We start from the raw sequence: 14,429 nt of genomic DNA on the forward strand, positions 1-14,429 counted from the left end.
CTGCCCCAGGCACCGCGTTCTAGAATGTTTGCAGGTGGCATCTTGTTGGAACCTCTCAGTGTCCCTGGCTTAGGAAGTGTGTCCCCAAAACGGAGAGCTAAGGTAACATGCCCAGGATCACTCAGCTAGAAAGTGGCTTCCTGGGACCTTCACCCCAGCCTGACTCCAAAATCTACGCTCTTCACAGCTCTGATACACGCCTAGCAAATGTCTGTATTTACTAAACATGAAAACGATCTTAACTTTCCTGGGTGAAATTGGGTTCTCCTTACCTACAGCAGGTGTTTTCTAGCTCTTTCAATCCAGGGGGACTTCTTCAGAACTGAAATCGTTCATGAAAACTCACATGTAAACTGTCAAAAGCAGAATTGTCCAGGCGGAAGGTGAGCCAGGAGCGTGAGACGCGCCCTTGGCCAGCCTGCCACCCCCTCCCCCGCCACCCCTCTCTGGGGCCCAGTGTGGACCCCAGGGTTTCGGGGTCACGTGGGGACGGAACACCCAGAACTGAAATCCACTCGCCAGTGCGATGGATTTGTTCCTCACAGGCTCCTCCGTCTCGTCAGCCCGAGCCGGCATTTCGGCGTCTTGGCTCCTGCTCGCAGCCCGGCTCCGGGGCCACTGAGAGATTCGCTCCGACACGAGGACAGAGGGTCTTTCAAGCCTTCCTGCCTTCGTGCCCGCTGTTCTCTTGACCGGACACGCGTTCTCTCGAACTCCCCCCTTCCTTTCTCCAGGTGGAAAGCCCGGCTTCAGCTTTCTGGCCCCAGCTCGTGGGCCCATTCCTCGGTGAGGCCACTTAGCGAGTGACCGCAGGCAGTGGCTCCCCCTTCAAACCCGCATTAGGACACTCCCACTCTCGGAGTCGTCTCCGGGGCCCACATCTGCCTTCTCCAGCAGAGTTCAAGTCCGTGCCTTCCTCCTCGACGCACCGTCCGTGCCGGGCACGCGGTGAACGGCAGGAAGCTGTTTGTTGCCTGAACAAGGGAGGAACAGCACGGACATAACCTTAGCCGCAACCATCTTACCTTGTATTAACACTGTCCATTCGGGCTGGCAACAAATTGTCACCCGTAAGATTTTTTTTTTTGATCCTAAGGCACGAATTAGTGAGGATAGCGACACACTCTCATCCCCGGGTGCAAAAAAATATCCCGGGAGGCAAACTAAACCAACTGTTCTAGGTGTGGGTAAGAGGGCAGCTTGAAGTAGGAACGCGCTTCTCGTTTTTCTCTTGTGTTCAACCTTTGTTGGCCCCGTCGGCTCCGCAAGGTTGCCCAGCGTCTGGCAGAGACGCCGAGGGTCTCCGCCGGAGAGATTGCCGAGCAGACGGGGGACAGGGCACCACGTGTGGAGGGCAGGTTGGGGGGCAGCCAGAGCCCAGGGGAGCCGCTGGGCTGGGCACCCTTGGAGAGGCTGGAGGGCAGGGCGTGCCCCGGGGGAGCGGCTCTGGGATGGCGGCTCTGGGCTGGCGGCGCCTCTGCATGGGGACCCCGGAGCTGGGACCACCCACAGATGGAGCTCTCCTAGGGCCTGCTCTGGATCCTGCTCTTGCTCTGTGGTCTGCATGGACAGCTGACCAGACACGTTCTCACGGCTCTTCCAGCAGCCGGGATGCGGCTGCTCTGCCAGTCAGCGGCTAGAGGTGGCCGCCGTGGACGCATCCTCACGGCGGGGACAGCCGGCACCTGTGCGTGCCCCCTGCGGACCACAGCAGCCGTCTTCTGGCAAAGCGACGCTGGGGCAAACTCGAGGCCCCTCCTCCTTCCTCTCTCTGCAGCCAAAGAGTAGAACAGGGGATTTCAGAATCCATCCCGGCTCCTAAATCTGCGGGGAGACAAGCAAGGGCAGGGACATTACCGTGTCCGCGAGAACATTCAGTGGCTCAGAAGAATGGGGCCAAGTGGGAAATGAAAGCGAATGTTCCTGATGAAGCGGCTGTGGGCAGTCAGGGAAGGCATTAGGAGAGTGGTTTTCAGACAAGACCCACGAGTGCACTGGAAATCCGTTTAGTGCCTTGAGACCAGCATTGCTTTTAAAAGAAAAAAAAAAAAAATACGAGAAGAATAGAGTATATCAGAATGCACCAGGCTCCAAGCAAAGGCGTATTGTACATCGTTTCTGTCGTGTTTTTACTTCACTACGCCGTAGTAAGGGTAGCGTTTCACGAAACGCTTGTCTTAGTGATCTATGTTTACGCACGTCTGTGTGTTTACAAACTTTTATACACACATGCATCTCCTATGTGTTTATGCGGTATGTATTGTGTGCAAAATGTAAATTTTTACAGTAAGACAGGATCTACAAAGTTTCAAAAAGCAATGGATAGGATTTGGAACAGAGATGGGTAGGGAGACCATTTTAAACCCCAAAGATCCCCGATCTTCTCTTCCAGCAAGGTGGCCGTCTCCCCATCAGCCGAGGCAGAGATCCCGGACTGAGTCAGCCCTGAGTTTGTCTCTTTCTGTTCTTGTCTTTTCTTAAATGGATCAGAAGGGCTCGAGCAATGGAAAGGTCAGGGAGGTCTGGCAGGTCCCCAGCCTCATGCACCTTTCCTCTCCTTGTGCTCTGAGCAGGAGCTCAGGAGACCTGAGCAGGACACCCCTGGCGCGGCCTCGAGCCATGTCCCTGTTCTCTGTTCCCCATGCATTGGGCTGATTAGTAAACACAGATAATACAACCGTGTGTATGTGTGTGGTGCGTGTGGGTGTGTTGACAGAAATAGAAGTAAGATATGTCATTTCTTACCAAAAGGCAAACCTAAACCCGTCATCTTACACAGCATACACACGCACACACACGCACACACATGCACACACACACGCACACATGCACCCACGCACACAGAGGCAGCGGCGGGACCACAAATTCTGCAAAATCTTTTGACGAAGATGTTGTAGTTAACTGGGTGGCCAGTTTTCCCCCATGCCCCTGCCTGCTGTTCAGAAATGATCCCTGATGACATTTTGGTGGGATTCTGAATTTTTCTATTTCCAAACACACACACACACACATACCCACACACACGCACACACACACTGCTCCACAATTTTTTTTTCCCCGCTTCATGTAGCACAAAAAAGTCTACCTCATTCTTCTCCGGGCATGAAGAGCTGTCCCTGTATCTTCAAGGTCAGAATCGATACAAAGTAGCCGGGACAACTCTCTGGGTATGTCCCAGGATAGGGATAAGTGGGCGAACTTTCCCCCGTTAGAGATCGTCCAGGCCAAGTTACCACACAGAGTCCGTAAGATGTTTGATTTGACTTTACACATTTTATCTGGACAGGAAGCATCTTCCCACACCACATGCAGGTGTCCCCAGTCATTCGGTAATTATCGAGCGATTGGTAGGAGCCACTGGCTGAGTCGGGTCTGGCGGTCCAGCTCTGAACACCGGGACAAGTGCCTGCCGGGGTCAGACTCGGGCTGCACTGTGGGGAGAGCGGGTTCTCAGAGAGCACAGACCCCCTCCCCACCAGCTAAGACAGCGCTGGGGTCTGGAGAGCGGCATGGTTGGTTCTGAGCAAGTGTCACCTAAGGAGGAGGCATGGAGAGTGGTGAGAATCTAGCACAGTCAACGGAGACCGAGGACGTGCGAGGCATGGGCAATGCCTGTGCGGGGCCCGCGGGCTGGGGCAGGGGGCGCTTCGGAGGCTCCCGGGCCAGTGATCCAGTGAGGGTTCCAGAAAGGAGCGGAGCAAGAATGGGCCCACCGGGCTGATGACGTCAGAGCTGACGCCGGGCCACCGAAACGAGTCCCGTCCGTTCAACCAGTCATGTTCTTAGCGAGACCATCCGAGAGGACGCACATGAGAAAAACCACCTGTGAAGCAACGGGGTGTCCTTGTCCCCAGATGGTCATGTGTTCTGAAGCACGGGGACTGGGAGGTCAGCATCCAGGAGGGAGCGAGGGAAGACCCATCAGACATGGCGGCACGCTCGGAATGGACAGAGAGGAAAGACAAAGTCCCAGTATGGCGCTCAGAGACTCTCGATGGGGCCGCCAGCAACCTAGAATCAGAGTGCATGTCCTCTCGGTCATTGAGGAGGACTAGAAAGGGAGATTGACTGGAGGGGGAAGCAAGGGAAGGAGGTGACTGAGGAGCCACACCTAGAGAAAACATGACGGAAGGAAGATGTCCGGATTTGGAGGAAGACAACGTTCTACATTAAATACGTGTGAGGCGTACGGTGGGTAACATAAGACGTGAGATCATCCCTTTGTTGGCCTTTGTCCAACATGGGGCTAAACTGCGTGGATTCACATCTATGTGGATTCTTTTGGAAAAAAAGTGCAGTGTGGTAGTGTAAGTGGATTTTTTCTTCCTTATGATTTTCTTAACCGCATTTTCTTTTCTCAAACTTATGTGATTGTAAGAATCTCTGTGGTACATAAATTACACAAAATGTGTGCTTATCAGCTGCTTACGTCGTCGGTAAGTCTTCTGGTCAATGGTAGGCTGTTGGTAGGTAAGTTTTTGGGGGAGTCGAGAGCCAGGTGTGTCGCTAGCCCCCCTGTTGTTCAAGGGTCATGTGTGTATTTAAAAAAGAAAGACTCCCAGATTCAGCTTAAAAAATAAATGAAAAAAGAATTAAAAAATGAAACCTAAAAAAACCCCACATTCTCCCTCCCAATCTAGTTCCATCCCTCTTTTAAGAGACACATTTAAAACATAATTGCATCAAATGAAAAGGGACAGAGCAAATGAGAAGAAAGTGGGGTAGCGGACCAGATAAATATGGGGTCAATCAAGAAGTTCCTCGGGGCGCCTGGGTGGCTCAGTGGGTTAAGCCGCTGCCTTCGGCTCAGGTCATGATCTGAGGGTCCTGGGATCGAGTCCCGCATCGGGTTCTCTGCTCAGCAGGGAGCCTGCTTCCCCCTCTCTCTCTGCCTGCCTCTCTGTCTGCTTGTGATCTCTCTCTGTCAAATAAATAAATAAAATCTTAAAAAAAAAAAAAAGAAGTTCCTCCCACAAAAGGACAAAACAGAGAACACAAAACAGAGACACGGACATCAGAGCACTTCACACACCCGATAAAGCCCCTGACGTACACAAAACAGAAACGTTTGGGATATGAGAAACGCGGTGTCAAATTCGAATGCACAGCCGTCTAACCCTTGTCAGATTAATCAGATGAAATATAAGTAAGGAAATAGATGTGTTGAATTGCATGAAGGCAAGACTGGGTCTATATGTATATACATGTATCTTAATATCACATTTGGACACATACATCCTTGAAGTTTCAAACAGAGAATTCTAATTCTTTGGAAATGTGCACGCCACATTGAAAACACTTAGTCACGTCGCGTGCTGGCTCGCAAAGTAAACCTCAATAAATTCCACCAAGTAAAAAATGTCCAGGACACATCCTGTGGCCACGATGCAATTAAACTGGAATTTTCTAATAAAAAAAATTATAAGAACAGCAAGGCTGCCTCTTGGAGTTCTGACCATAAGACCTGAACGAGGACCAGAGCAGTCCCCTGCAGGACGGAGCCCAAGTTGGAAATCAAAACTACAATTACAGACCATTTATGAAACAACAATTGAATGTCATGTTTCAAAAATCCATGGGGTTGCAGCCACAGGGACACTTGGAGGAGGAGTTCTAGCTTTAACTAACGGCGATGATGTCAGCAGTACTGGGAATCACAAATGGCCCAAGAGTTGTGTGATGGGCTTGACATCCAGCATTTTAATTTATTCTCACAAAGTTGCCGTGGAGTGGCCACCACCATCATCTGCATTTTACCAAGAATGGGACTGAGTCACAGAAAGGTCAAGCAGACGTTCAAGGTCAGACACTTAGTAAATGATTGCACTGGGATTTGAACCCAGGTCGAGCTGGGCTCTGAAGTCATAGCAGGTGACCACAGCATGCCATTCTGTCCTCTCCGAAACAGGAAGAACAGATCTGAGGCAATCAAATACAAAGCTGTAGAAGGTAGAAAAAAGAAAATATCAGAAACACGGGTTGGGGGTGTGTGGAAGGAGTAAAACTCAAGCAGAAATAAATGTAACAGAAAGCAAACCAAAAAGAGGAGAAGTTTGCACTGGCTCTTGGGCTCAGTCCTTTGGAAGTGCGGATGGCACCATCTCGTCGAGTCAGAGCAGAGAGGAGGGTGACCGACAGAGCCTGTGCACAGAGGTCTGCAGAAGACCTTGCAAATTCATGGGCAACTCCTTGCTAATAAATACAAAAAGCAAGTCGTTGCAATTGACAAAGGAAAAGACTTTTGGATAAAATTGAGTCGTCCGATAACCAAGGAGAGCTTCAAGGAACCACCTCAAAAGCAATGCCAGAGCCAGAAGATTTTACGGAAAAGTTACTTCAAGCTTTTACTAGGTGTATCTTAGACAATCCAACCCTTTCAGAGGGTAGGAGGAGATGTTGGCATCCCGAATCCTTTATAATGCCAGCACGACCCAGGAAGATGATGGGCTGTTTCTGTCTGGGGACATAGAGAGAAAAATCCTGAGCAAAATATGGGCAAGTGAGTCCTGGTGTTTAGTAAAAACTGCAAGCTGTGAGCCAGTGGGACGTGAAATAACATCAGAGTATAGGTGACCCAGCCTCACGACAGTCAGAGGTTCCTTCCTGCAGACAAATCGGAAGAGGAAAGGTACGTGCGTATGCCAAGCAGCTGAGACAGCATTTAATAAACACCCATTCTTGGTGGAAATGCATCCCAAGTTAGAAATAGTAGAATATGTCCTCGATATAATAAAAAATCATTTTTTCCTTGATACAGCAGTCCGTATCCTCCCTACCATCAAATGCTTCCGGGAACTTCCCTCACTGTCCAGAAAAAGACGTGGCATGCCCCTGTGTACCATTGTTTACTGATGTCCTGCATGGAAACTTTAGTGATATTAAAAAAAGAAAAGGAAATAAGTCGTATATGCATTTTTAAATGAAGTACAATTTTTAAAAAGATTTTATTTATTTATTTGAGAGAGAGAAAGAGCACGAGATGGAGAAGAAGCAGACTCCTCACTGGGCAGGGAGCCCGATGCGGGACTCGATCCCAGGACCCCAAGATCATGAGCCGAAGACAGATGCTTCACCGACTGACCCACCCAGGCACTCTTAAATGAAGGAAATTTTTAACATTCAGTTGGAATCAGTTGGAAACTCAAGAGAAGCTCTTGAGGACCTAGGGCTTGAGGGAGTATGAGAGATCTATAAGGTTGTCAATTATGAGCTGAATATGCAAAATCTGCGACTTACTTATGGACAAGCAATACCCAACTAGAAAACTTATTTCACAAATGGTACCATTCTCAGTAGAAACAGAAGCACTGGGGAATAAATGTAATTAGAGATATGTAGAGCCTAAATGAAGAGTATAAAATTTGATTGAAAAGAAAATGTTTAAAAAATGAAGAAATGTTCTCGGGTGGGAAGACTTTCTCCCCAAGTTCATCTGCAAACCGCAGGCGATCTTAATAAAAATTTCAACCAGATATTTCAGAGCCTGAGAAAAATCGCTGTAAAGTTAACCAGAACTACTTGTGGGCAAAAATTTGCCATAAATTTCAGTTTTGTTCTTCAAAACAGGAACCTTTATTTTTCTGGTTCTGAGTGTGATACACAGTATAAGGAATAAAAAAGATCAGGCAAAGAAATTATTAAGTAGGAATAAAAAGCTTTCTTGTAAGACCATGCCCTGGCACTTTATGTACCCTCCAGAAAAGTCCTTAACAGTTTGGTGTTTGCTAATATGAGTACATTTCTGAAAACAAACCTGGTCTTTAGAACCGTTTTACAGTGTTTCTCAGCATTGTGGTATACGGCGGACTTCTTTCCACGCCCACATACGGAGATTTCTTTCTTTCTTTTTTTTTTTTTTTTTTTTTAAGATTTTATTTATTTATTTGACAGAGACACATCACAAGTAGGCAGAGAGGCAGGCAGAGAAAGAGGGGGAAACAGGCTCCCTGCTGAGCAAAGAGCCTGATGCGGGGCTCGATTCCAGGACCCTGAGATCATGACCAGAGCCGAAGGCAGAGGCTTAACCCACTGAGCCACCCCGGTGCCCCATACGGAGATTTCTTATATGCGTGTTATTGGCGGCACGATTCACCGCTGACTGCGCACAACGTAACACAATCTCTCACTGACGGACATGTAGGCTGCTTCCACTACTTTGATTTTTTTGCCTTTCATCTTGGTACCTCCTGGGGGTACTTCGCTCGGTTTCCTTGGGGGTGAGCACGGTCGTCTGCCCTCAGGGGGCCGTCCGTGAAGCCGTAAAGGGGCTGCACATGGCAGTTCAGGCTACGTGGTCCCCTCCGTGTCCCAGCCGCAGCCGGGACCTTTGTGCTCCTGCCTGTCCCTCCTCCCCGTGACAGGCCGCCTCGTGTGTGGCAGCAGTGTTTCCCAAGCATCTCCCATGAGCAGAGCCGAGCTCCGGGCACCGGGTTCCATAAGAAGTGTCCTTAGCTGGTCCCTTCCGAGCAGGGACGGGTCGATGTGCCCTTGGTGAATGCGTCCAGATACTTCCCGAGAGGAATTATACCTTCAGCCTTTACCACGTTGGAGGGAATCCGCATATTGAAGGGGAAAGGGCCGCCCCACTTTGTCCTTTGTCTCAGAGGCCTGGGTGTTGGGGAGGGCGTCCTGATGACCCCGCTCGTGCCTGCATGTTGAGGGCTGAGACGACCTTCTTCCAGGGAGCTGAGAGTGCGGCCGTCCAGGTGAGGGGCGCCTCCAGCGTCTTACATACCCGCCTTCTAGGCTCCTCCAGAGCAGCAGTTTCCAAAATGTCTTTCTGGTGGCTTGGCCTTGTCAGCTACTCTGAGAGGCGGCCCAGGGGGCTCCCTGTCCCTGTGACGTCAGCTGGCTGCCTGGAGTCCCTCATTCTGTGGTCCCAGGTGGGGGACCTTCTCCTAGAGTCACAGAACCCGCGGGTGGCGGAGGGGCGGATAGCTAGAGAGAGACAAGGAGAGGGAAACACAGAGAAAGACGTGTGTTCTGAGGGGTCGGCTCACACAATTGTGCAGAAGTCCCACGATCTGCCAACCCGCAAGCTGGAGGCCCCGGGAACCGCGGGGCGTACTCTACGCCAAGCCCACAGCCCCTGAGAACCAGGACAGCCAACGTGTAAGCCCTAGTCCGAGTTCAAAGCCTCCAGAACCACAGCCCAGGGCAGGAGAGGATGGGGTCTGTCTCAGCACGAGCCCAGCACGCTTGCCCTTCCTCTGCCTTGTTCTATGCAGACTGTCAAGGACGAAGGACTTTCCTCAGTCTACATTCCAAGGCTCGTGTCTTCTGCAAACGCTGTCACAGGCACCCCCGGGAAGAACGTCTGACCAGCGATCTGGGCATCCCGCGGCCCCCTTGGGCTGTCACGGAGAATTATCCGTCACACGTCTCACCTTAGCCCAACGGTGGGGAGACGAGCTCCCCATCCTCACTACCGGCTGGGAAACAGCCCCGAGGTGTCTCACCGTTTGCCCGGTCCCGTGCCCGCGTCCAGACACACACGCCCAACCGGTCCCAGCCCCAGGCCCCGAAAGAGCAGGGCCCCGAGCGTCCTCCCCTTCAACCCGCCTCCGTGTCCCTCTTCGGTTCAGGACAGAAAACACCCCCTGGGCTGCAGTGACCCAGCTTGAAAAATTGCCTTTGATATAAGACACTGTCGGGGAAAATTCAGAAATTTGAAACACATTTTATCAGCGAGTTCGCTTTTCTCCATATGGTTATTTACCCTCTCGAAGTTCTCCAGTGAATTAAGTGTATTCCATCCAGATGGAGACACCGTGGCCTTTCCTCCAGGGCTGACGGTGCCCAGCGGAGCAACAGACACGTCATGCTTTTCAGCAAGTGCTGAATGAAACACATGGGAAGGGTGGGCGGGCGGGCGGACGCACCGACCCTGCTCCCTGGCACAGTCCAGAAGTCGTTCAAGCTCCTTTAAAGGAGGAGCTGGCCATTTCTTTGCACGTTGGCTTTATTCTTTTGGCTTTTGTATTTTCTACAGGGATGGCAGCCAAGGTCAGTCCTGAGGTCCGCCGAGGACCGTGACGGTGCGTCAGTCCTCATCCCTCTTTGGGGTGCGGTGGCCTCGTGGGTGTGCGGGGACAGCCCTCCAGCCCCAGCACTCTGGGGAAGGGGCGGCGGACGAGCTCAGATGGGAGGAAAGGGCCCCCAGGGAGAGGGAGAGCCCTTTCCTGGGCTAAAGCAAATCCTTCGGGTTTTTCTGCCAGGAAGTGAAAGTAGCTGGTTCTGTGGGCGTAGCCATGCTGGAAAGCTTCTCTGCCTGTCCCCAGGAAGCCTCCTGGAAGAGACCCCTAAGGTCGTCTTACGGAGAACGCACTAGCGGCAGAGAAAAACCGACAGGAGCCTGGCAAACACCCTTGGAGCCTAGAGCAAAATCCCAGAAAACCCACTGGCCAGGCCTTGCAGGCCGCTGGAAGGCTGCTGCACCCCGGGGAGAGGCACGGGCTTGCCCCCGAGCTCTGCTGACATTTGGTCCCAGTAGGAGCCAGAGCTGGTTCCAACGTCCTGAGCACAATTACCAAAGCTAAGTGGAACCATGTGGCCACGGTGCTGTGTTTCCAATTATTCTCTCTCCCTTCTCTCTCTGTCTCGCCCTCCACGCCAGGCCGAGAGGGAAAGCAGCCTCCTACCCAAGTCCAACTCTGGCCCCTCCTCTACAGCCCTTTTGCTATTACTCCCTCCTTTTGTTATATAAAAGCAAGGTTCATTTTGAAAACCGTCTTTGCTCTGGACCCAAGGGTTAGCCCCCTGCCCCCAGCATACCACCAGCGTCCCATTTCCCGGCCGCTGCCATCTCCACGGGAGAGCCAAGTCTACGCAAAGTCACGGTTCCCTCCAGAAAAGCTTATTTAAAAAAAACTGACAGTACTCATTAGACACTCCTGCCAATGGTCCGCTGGGATTAGCACAGTGTCCGTGGAGGAATGTGACCCTTCTGTTCTCCTAAGTCCCGCATGCCGCCAACTTCTCCACCACTGAGTGAGGCACACAGCCTTGCACCTGGTCCTGAAGTCCCCAAGTGTTTGTGTCCTGGAAAGCAGCCAGCGAGGGAGCCCATCTTTGCTGGGATGCTGTGGTGGGCTGGGAGAGAACGGGAACCGAAAGGAGGATTGGACTTGCATTCTACGAATCCAGGCACACAGCGACAGAGCTTGTTGGGAAAACATGCAGAGGCTTTTATATGAGAGACTGACGCTGGGGGGGGGGAGAGATTCGGCTTTGACTGCTGGTAACTGGCTCCTCTCCTAGGCTTGGGGTGGGATGAAAGTTTGGAAAAGACTGCCAGTAGCATCAGAGAGAACGATTATTCCAGGAGCATTTTTTTTTTTTTTAAGCAAAAAGAGAAACTTGCATAGTGGGTATTAGGTATGGCTGGATCTAGGTGCTCATATTACATCCTTTATTCATCCTCCTCACTCTTTCTCTCTGTCCTTCTTGCTTTCTCTCTTCTTGTTCCCTACCTGTTTCCTAACCTCTGTGAGCTCTACACACCCTGTGTATAGAAAGCAGCTCTCCCCACTCCGCAGCCCTCAGCAACTCTGTATCTCTATCCTTCCCCTCTAACACAAGTGCATGTGCAGAAGGATCGTAACACACAACTTTGATTATCTTTCAATTTTCCAAATGCCTGATGGACCAGCGCTGGCTATGAGCAACACATGTGCGTGTGCACACATGCACACACACACACACACACGCACACACACACACTTCCATCTCCATGAGGCTCAGGTAAGCTATGGGGAGTCCTCATGAATTTGAAAAAAATGCAAAGTAATTTATTGGGCACCTGGGTGGCTCAGTTGGTTAAGCGTCTGCCTTCGGCTCAGGTCGTGATCCCGGGGTCCTGGGATCGAGCCCCGTGTTGGGCTCCTTGCTCTGCAGGAAGCCTGCTTCTCCCTCTCTTTCTCCCCCTGCTTGTGTTCCCTCTCTTGCTGTGTCTCTCTCTGTCAAATTAATAAATAAAATATTTTTTAAAAATGCAAAAAAATTTGGATATAAATATGTAAATACTCATAGTGACCTTTGCGTTGTGAGTTACTAATTCTGGGGGGTTGAACCAACAGAATCAAAAGAACTCCCATTTTGGGGATGATGGCAGGGAGGAGAGAATTCAGCATTTGGATTTGAAAGGTGACAGCTGGAGTAAAGGTGAGTAACGAGAAGGGAAAAAAGAAAACACTAAAAACTTGAACTTTACGTATTCTACAGCCACAGATCCGCGCCCTGCCTGTCTGGTTTTAACAAATCCTTTCAAAACGGAACAGGTTCCAGGTAAGCGGACTGCATCCTCTGGACCCAGGTTCATGACTTAGGGTCACATAAAATGCAGAAGTGATAAAATGAGAGTTTCAGTGGTTTCAGGGGAAGGAAGCCGACTGTGGGCTGTGGCTTGAAGGGGAGGTGAGCCGGAGGAGAGAAAGTGCAGGGTGTAAAGCACTTGTTCAAGAAGATAAGAAGGACCAGTGTTCCCTTGTCAGCATGTGTTAGGATTAGGGTTAGTGTTACGAGGTGTTACGATGATAGATCTTGTGTTAAGAATTCTCACTGTAACAAAAGACAAAGAGGAAAGATGAGGATAAGAAACAGATAACAAGAGGAGGGTGTGCAGTTGACACATAGCTGTTCTTTTTTTTAGCGAGAGAGCACATGCACCTGAGCAGTTTGAGGGGAGGGGGCAGGGGCGGAGGGAGAGAGAGAGACTCTTCAACAGGCTCCACGCCCAATGCAGAACTCAACGCGGCGATCGATGTCGGGACCTTGAGATCATGACCTGAGCCGAAATCAAGAGCTGACTGAGCCACCCAGACACCCCTCGACACAGTTTTTTTTTTTTTTTTTTTTAAACAGAAGCGATCTGCATGTGTTTCCACCCTGTTGCTGGAGACCCGGTGTGGAGGAGTGATTAGGGAACCTGCCCTCCAGAGGGGGGATAACCAGTGTCTGTGTGAAGCTGTGGAAGAGAGCAGGTTCCAGACTCACGCTGCCCGGTTTAATTCCTGCTGTCACCGAGCCCTAGCTGTGTGATCTCGAGAAAGTGACTTAACCTCTCTGTGCTTCGACGATCCTTTCTGTGAACTGAGGATATTAAGGGAGCCTGCTGTAGATTTTTGTGAGGATGAAATACTAAAAGCACTCAGAGCAGTGCCTGGTGCATCACGAGCCCAGGGAATTATTATTATCTGTTATTATTTTGCTGGTGCTGTGCACCAACACTCTGGGGGAGTGGGAGCCAGAGAACAGATGGGGGTGGGGGAAGGGTGCAGCCTCAATGGGAGGGCAGGTGTCCACCACTGAGGGTGTGGCCAGCATGTGTGGACGGCAAAGGCACGTGCTAATTCGATAGTAGGAAGCCAGGAGGATCGCTCTCCGAGAGCTTCTGCATCTGCAGGAGACAGGAGGAGACATGCTCTGTCTAGGATCAAAAGGGAGGGAAATCCAGTTTCTAAGAAGGGAATGTTTTGAAACAGTCATTCCTGAGAATGTAGGATCAGACTCACTGTGGAAACTCTGGGCAGCTGTTGGCCAGAGCTGAGGGTTTGGTGGGCAGCTATGGGTGTCCCCTGTGCTCGGGGCTGGGGTGTCCCCTGTGCTCGGGGCTGTAGTGTCCCCTGTGCTCGGGGCTGGGGTGTCCCCTGTACTCGCGGCTGGGGTGTCCCCTGTGCTCGGGGCTGGGGGTGTCCCATGCAGGGTTCAGCACCTGCAGCCAGGCACGGGCTCAGCACAGGGCTGACTCCACCTGCGGAGGGGGTTCTCCCTTACTTAAGCTGGAAGGACATAGATGGGACTTGAGATGCTGGGAAGGCGGTGGCTGGACGAAATGGACCAATATCCCAATATCTGGTTAGTTTGTACTAACGTCTCAAGAGCGACGCCGACATATACTGGGCTTTCCCACATTTTTTCATTCATTCTTCTGCAGTCATGGCTGAGGTTGCTGTAGATGGTGAGTAAACGGATGACATTAAGGAGCTGATGCAGAAAACGATCACTGGGTGCCACATGGGGGTTGAAGAAAAACAATCTTCCTTTAAGAAGGAATTCTCCTTGGGGGGCTCTGCAAGCGCTTCCAGTCAGGGACGTTGCAAAGGCTCTGCTATTCCTTATTCAACCCCGGCTGTGCCCCCGCAGCGGCCCCAGGGTCTGCTGTTCTGACACCGGCTCTCCTTTGTGGCTTGGGCCCGAGTCAGGAGCTCTGGATGGACCCCCTTCACCACCTGCCTCGTGGAGACTGAAGCCGAGGGAGGGGCCTCACGGTGACGCCGAGCAGGGCGGGCTGGGAACCGAGAGACGGGGTTGACAGGTGTCTGAGGCCAGTCCTCCCTCTGTCGGGCTGGGAGAGTTGAGGACAGGGGATGGATGAAGGAGCAGGAGCCCCTGGCCGGGGTGTGACCTTGGGCCCAGGGAAGGGCACACTG

The 14,429-nt window shown here is 51.4% G+C and overlaps 1 protein-coding gene across 4 annotated transcripts in view; it reads left to right on the top strand.

Annotated features, from left to right (window-relative positions):
- IL16 (interleukin 16) overlaps nt 1-14,429 on the top strand; it is a 99,549-nt gene that overhangs the window by 11,423 nt on the left and 73,697 nt on the right. The gene's annotated exons all lie outside the window — the stretch shown is intronic.

Source organism: Mustela putorius, unplaced genomic scaffold (assembly GCF_011764305.1).
Source record: "Mustela putorius furo isolate JIRA1106 unplaced genomic scaffold, ASM1176430v1.1 tig00003875_pilon_pilon_pilon, whole genome shotgun sequence".
In the NCBI taxonomy this organism is placed as follows: domain Eukaryota; kingdom Metazoa; phylum Chordata; class Mammalia; order Carnivora; family Mustelidae; genus Mustela; species Mustela putorius.